This window comes from Propithecus coquereli, unplaced genomic scaffold (assembly GCF_000956105.1).
Source record: "Propithecus coquereli isolate 6110/MARCELLA unplaced genomic scaffold, Pcoq_1.0 Scaffold241, whole genome shotgun sequence".
Lineage (NCBI taxonomy): Eukaryota > Metazoa > Chordata > Mammalia > Primates > Indriidae > Propithecus > Propithecus coquereli.
The window spans coordinates 1,207,162-1,213,809 of NW_012147964.1; positions in this window are offsets into that span (position 1 = coordinate 1,207,162).

A 6,648-nucleotide genomic window follows, 5' to 3' on the forward strand; every position below is an offset into this window, starting at 1 on the left:
TTGCTCAGGCTGGTTTTGAACTCCTGAGCTCAAACAATCCGCCCGCCTCGGCCTCCCAGAGTGCTAGGATTACAGGCGTGAGCCACCGCGCCCGGCCTCCAAGTGGTCTCTTGATGGGAGCAAAAACAGGCCGATGAGAGGGGGACGGTGTTCTCTAGAGCGACGTCGTGCCCCCGCGAGCTCCTTTAAAAGGCCGTGTTGAGTGTGGGCTGGGCTGCCTGCTACTGTGTGCCGTGACCGGGGTGGGACACAGGAGGCTACTGAGAAGGCCCCGTGGGGCGGATATTCACCCCTGCTGGGGCCGAGGGGCTGCTTTTTCTGCTCTCCCACCCCTCACCAGCCCCTCAGCCTAATGAATCCATCCAGACCTGCCCCTGGTCCCGTCCCAGGAGCAGCAAAGTCACCTCTGCCCTGGTCCCAGGCCCTGCCCTCGCCCCCCACGGTCTGTCCTTCCCACAGCAGCCAGAGGGCACCTGTGAGCACCTGAGTCAGAGCCCATCCCTCCTCTGCCCACAGCCCTCCATGGCTCCCACCTCCCTCAGGGTCAAAGCCCAAGTCCTACCTCGTCCCCTCCCTGCCCTCTCCCCCTCCTCACTCTGCTCCAGCCACACAGGCATCCTCGCTGTGCCTCCAACACGCCAGGCACGGTCCTGCCCCAGAGCCTTTGCACGGGCTGTGCCCTGTGCCTGAACACTCTTCTCCAGATGTCCCCACAGCTCACCCCCTTCAGTTTTCAGTTCAGATGTCACCTGCTCATCCCGCCTGACTAACAGCACTCCACGCTCCTCGTTTTGCCCATAGCACTTCCGAGCTCCTAAATCCCATATCATCAGCATGTGGATTGTTTATGTGTATCTGCTTGAGGGCTGGGATATATCCTGGCTATTACATTCTCTGGTCCCAACCCCGGCGCCCAGCCTAGGATCTCAGCAGGGCTGGCTAACTATGTGTGGAATGAATGGATGGATAAACAAATGAATGAGTGGATCTCCAGATCGGCCAAAGACGGAGCTTCGGAGGTGGGGCCTGAGAACCGCTTGGGGATGGCCCTGCAGCCTGGCAGTGCAAGCCCCGATTCCTGGGGGGGCCTCTGGGCGGGAGTCGGGGGGCCTACTCGCTCTCCTCCTATTAGATGATGGTGGGGAAGGCAGAGGAGAGACGCCCTCCATCTCCGAGAACCTCGGAGTCAAGACTCGGGATTCATTTAACAAGCACAGTCGCGCCGCTTAGTGACATTTCGGTCAACGACAGACTGTGTGTGATGCGGTCCCATCAGAGTAGAATACCGTATTCTCCCTGTCCCTTTTCTACGTGTCGATGTGTTGCAGACACAGATACTTACGCTGTCGCCGTTGCCTACAGCCCTCAGTACAGGGACGCGCCGTGCAGGTGTGTGGCCCCGAGCGCTAGGCGCAGCGCACAGTCTGGGTGTGTGTGAGCGCACGCTGCGATGTTTGCGCCACGACGAAATCGCCTAGCGACGCATCTCCCAGAACACGTCCCGTGGTGAAGCGAACGCCAGGTATCTGCTCAGCGGGAGTCACGTGCAAAGGAGACCAACGAGACCCCGCCTTCCCGGAGCCCAGAGTCTGGCCCGGAGGGGGGAATAGTAAAAATGAGCAACCGAGTAGCAGACAAGAGCCCAGTCGCTCCTCTGCTCCTACCCCGCCGCCATCCCCAGGGCACCCGCCTGGTTTCTCACTTCTCCCTCCAGAACCCTACTTGGGAGACGGAGCCAGGGTGGCCCGAGAGACAGGGAGGGGCCCTGGAGCGGGGACCAGAAGCAGCCAGCCTTCCAGGCAGAGGCACAGCTCGTGCAAAGGCCCTGAGGGTGGAGCAAGCTGGCTGCACCCCCATAAAGGCCAGAGTACCAGTGTGGTGGGTTGGGGTGACCATGAATTAGGGGAGCCCAGAATGCCTCGGGGCACCGTGTCATTGTGCCCACAGGGTCCCCGGCAGGGAGGAAGCGGATGCGAGGAGTACACTGAGGGTGGGGTCTTAGGGAGGAGGACCCCAGGTTCTGGCTGTGTCCCAGTGGAGGCCAAATTTGTCATCACTTGAGGGTCTGCAAGTGGGGGGCAGAGATTTGTGCCCCCTCGCCCCACCTGGCTTGACATCCAGGGCTCAGAACCCAGTGGAGCCCCCATTTCCCTGGTCCCAGATTCTCCCAGGCATCCCCTGCCTCCACAAGGGCCACGCAGCCGGAGAGTGCCCTCGCCCATGGGGAAACTGAGGCACAGAGCAGCCCATGGGCTCCTGCAGTCACGCTCCCTCCTCTGGCTTTGGTCCTTCTCGGAGCTTGGACACCGAGAGGGGCCTGGCTTGGCCTCCAGCCCCGACATTGGCGTGCACAGGTCCCTTCTCTAAGCCAGTGGAGCCCCCGGGGTTCCCGCAACGCTGGGTGGTCGGCCTGGCCTCGTCCCTGGCCCCAGCCCAGCCCACGTCTCGCCTCCAGTGGGGCCCTCTGGGCTCCGAACAGTTGCTGACCCAGAGCAGAGAAGGTGTGAGCCCGGTTGAGGGCACAGCTCTGGGGGCCGAGGGAGGGCATCCGGCCCAAACCAAGGGGCCACAGGCGGAGTGATGGCCTGGCCCCAAATCTACAGCCCGCCCCCTTTAAAAAACCCATTTTGTACACTTCTGTTGACAGCAGTCTTTCTAAAATATATTGTACAGCTTATTTTCTTTAAATAGGTAAAACAGACTCGGGCCATAGAATCCAAAAGATTCTGAAGGGCGTTCAGAATAAATGCCAGCAACCCCCACCGTCCCCAGACGCACTGGCCCTGTTTCTCCTTTCTCCTTCCAGCCGTGTCTATGCCGAAAGGAGCATGTCTGTGTACATTCTTTTCCCCCAGAAACGACAATCTTTGCTCTGTTGCAGCCCCCAGTCTGGTTGCCTGTTAATGACACATCTTGGATTTCTTCCCGTTTAGTGAAGAACTTCCTTTTCCTTTTTGTTCATTTTTTTGTAGGGAAGGGGTCTCACTATGTTGCCCAGACTGGTCTCAAACTCCTGCCCTCAAGCAATCTTCCCACCTCTGCTTTTTGTGGTTTTGTTTGTTTGTTTGAGACAGAGTCTCACTCTCTTGCCTGGGCTGGAGGGCCATGGTGTCAGCCTAGCACACAGCAACCTCAAACTCCTGGGCTCAAGCGATCCTCCTGCCTCAGCCTCCCGGGTAGCTGGGACTACAGGCACACGCCACCGTGCCCGGCTAATTTTTTCTATTTTTAGTTGTTTGGCTAATTTCTTTCTATTTATAGTAGAGATGGGATCTCGCTCTTGCTCAGGCTGGTCTCAAACTCCTGAGCTTAAGCAATCCTCCCACCTCGGCCTCCCAGAGTGCTAGGATTGCAGGCGTGAGCCACCGCACCTGGCCCATCCGCCTCTTTTTGTTAATGGCAGCATAATTGTCCTTGAGGTTGGACATTGTCCCTGTGGACACATTTCCTCCTTCCCAGGCTTTCGCTCCTATACATCAATGAAGAACTTGTAACAAGTGGCATTTGGCACATGGAAGAATGTGCCCACATTCTTTTCTTACAAAATGTTTTCAGTTAGTAAACTCTGTATTTCAGAGCACTTTCAGGTTTACAGAGAAATTGAGCAGGAAGTTTCCCATATATCCCCCTGACCCCACCCTCCATGCACTTTCCTCTCTGACACCCCCTTACACTTAGGTGGGGCGTTGGGTACAACCGATGAATCGATACCAATGCACGTTGTTAACTGAAGTTCACAATAGGGACCACTCTTGGTGTTGTACATTCTCTGGGTTGGGACAATGTGCAATGACGTGTCTCCGCCGTTACAGGGTCACACAGCGCAGTTCCACTGCCCTCAACATCCCCTGTGCCCACCTGTTCCTCCCGCCCTGCCCCCAACCCCTGGCAGCCACTGATCTTTTTCCGTCGCCATAGTTTTGCCTTTTCTAGAACATCCTATAGTTGGCATCGTACAGTGTGTGGCATTTTCAGACTGGCTTCTTCCACTCAGTAATATGCATTTGAGGTTCCTCCTTGTGTTCCCGTGCCTTGACAGCCCATTTCTCTTAAGCGCGGAATAATATCCCATTGTCTGGATGTACCACTGTTTATTTACCCACTCGCATACCAGAGGACATCTTGGTGGCTTCCAAGTCTTGGCAGTTATGCCTTAAGCTGCTATAAACATCCGCGTGCAGGTTTCTGTGTGGACATAAGTTTTCAACTCCTTTGGGTAAATACCTAGGAGCGCAATTGCTGGATAGTACGGTGAGCGTATGTTTAGCTCTGTGAGAACCTGCCACCCTGTCTTTCCAAAGTGGCTGTACCATTTTGCATTCCCACCAGCAATGAATGAAGGTTCCTGTTGCTTCATGTCCTTGTCAACATTTGCTGTTGGCAGCGCTTTGGGTTTGGGCCATTCTAATAGGTGTGTAGGGATATCTTCTTGTTTTAATTTGCCTAAAACTTCAGATAAACATCTGTTGCGCCTCCTCCTGGGTGCTAAGCATGGTTCCACGGATCCAGCACTCTTTTTTGTTTTTTGTTTGTTTGGTTTTTTCTTTTTTGGGACAGGATCTCACTGTGCGACCCAGGCTGGGGTGCCGTGGTATCGTCATAGTTCACGGCAGCCTCCAATTCCTGGGCTCAAGGGGTCCTCCTGCCTCAGCCTCCTGAGTAGCTAGGGCTACAGGCACACGCCACCAGGCCCAGCTAATATTTTAATTTTAATTGTTTATTTTTTGCAGCGGGTGCTCTTGAACTCCTGGCCTCAGGCGATCCTCCTGCCTCAGCCTCCCAAAGTGCTAAGATTACAGGCGCGAGCCACCACGCCCAGCTTCCAGCACCTTTTTGTACAATGTAAGTTCTTTGCCATCTCAGTGCAGTTTGAGTTAGTAGAAGCGAGGCTCTGGTATCTCCTGTTACAGATGGGGAAAAGGAAGGCTCAGAGAGGGATAGCTACTTGCCCAGGGTCACACAGCAAATGGGGATAGAACCAGGACATCTGTGACTGACACAGAGCACTTCCGTCTGCTGCGTGCCAGGCTCTGCGCTGAGCACCAGGAACACAGTGGGGACCAAGACAGACCCAGATTCCCACCCCTCACCACCACCCTGCCAAGGCTCACAGTCCAGTGGGGGAGACGGACACATAAGGAGTGGGGTGTAATGGGGTCGCCCAGGCAGACAGGGACCCAGAGGAAGCAGCTGACCTGGCCAGCGTGTCCAAGGAGGCTTTGCCAAGAGAATGGAAAAGAGTGGCCCAAGCGAGAGGAATAGCATGTCGGATGGCTCAGAATAGACAGAAAGTGAGTGGCCAAGAGCATGGGAGAGTCCTAGATTCTGGTCCCAGCTCTGCCACAGTAATCTCGAACTCTGGGCCTTCTCTGGGCCTCAGTTTCCCCTCCTCGCCTGGCTGTGAGGATTCAGTAAACAAACTGCCATGTGTAACACACTCAGCCAAGCCTGGCACCTGGGGAGCTGGAGGGGGAGTCAGGGCTGGGTTTTCCTTCCTGCCTCTGCCCGGGATGGGGGACAGCCAGGCGCACCAGGGCAGCCCCCTCTGTGTCTGGGGGTCGGGGGCCCAGGAGGACCCCGTCCAGCTGGGGCTGTTACGGGTATAAAGGCGTCCAGAGGTGCGGTGCCTGGTCTCTAGCCTAGACGTGAAAGGAAATGGCAGGGTGGATGCGGGAGGGGTCTCCTTCCCGCCCCTGCCCCAAATTGGACACTTGAGCCCCTTCCAGCCCCATTAGCGGGGCCGCCTGCTGGGAGCCTGGAAGTCCCAGGTGTTGCCTGCCCACTCTCTGCCCCTCCACTGCCATTAAACACGAATAATGAGCCGGAGAGGGCGAGACCTGGAAGGTGGCTGCAGGGGGGTGGTGGTGAGGGGCAGCGAGGCCTCGCACCTCCTCCATCTGGCCGGTCCCAGGCACCTGGGGAGCCCAGCAGGAGTCCCCGCCCTGGAAGCTACCAGCACGCCTTGTGTGTGGCTCTTGCTTAACTTCCTCGTCGCCTGCCCTGGCCCCCAGCACCTGCCTGCCCAGGAGCGCCCCCCCTCCCCCCCTGCCCGCCCTGCCTAGCCACTGTCCTCAGATTTAGCAAATAAAACTGTGGCGCCCCGTATCTACCAAGGCGGGAGGGGCCCTGGAGCCCAGGAGCTGGAGGTTGCAGTGAGCTGGGTCACGCCGCTGCACTCCAGCCCAGGTGACAGAGTGAGACCCTGTCTCTACTATGAAAATTAAAAATAAGAACAAAAGTGCAGGATGCCCAGTTAAATTTGAATTTCAGATAAACAACGGGTAGTGTTTTGGTGCAAGTATATCCCATGCAATACTTCTGTGTCACACCTCAGCGTCCTTACCCGCGTTATGGTGAGTACCGCATGCTGATCAATATCAACTAATCAGAGGGACCCTGGCCCTGGAGGTGCTGGGGGTCTCCCTGAAAAGTGTGCTCCCCGCTTGGGTGCTGGAACTTGTGCTGCTGGGGGACCCAGAATAGGGACTCAGGTATGATGGGCGAGGTTGAGGCTTCATCTATCTCCCATCTAGTGTGGAGATATATATATTATTTTTTTTTTTTTTTTTTGAAGAGGCAGGATCTTGCTCTGTCACCCTGGCTGGAGTGCAGTGGCATCATGATAGCTCACTGTAGCCTCCAACTCCT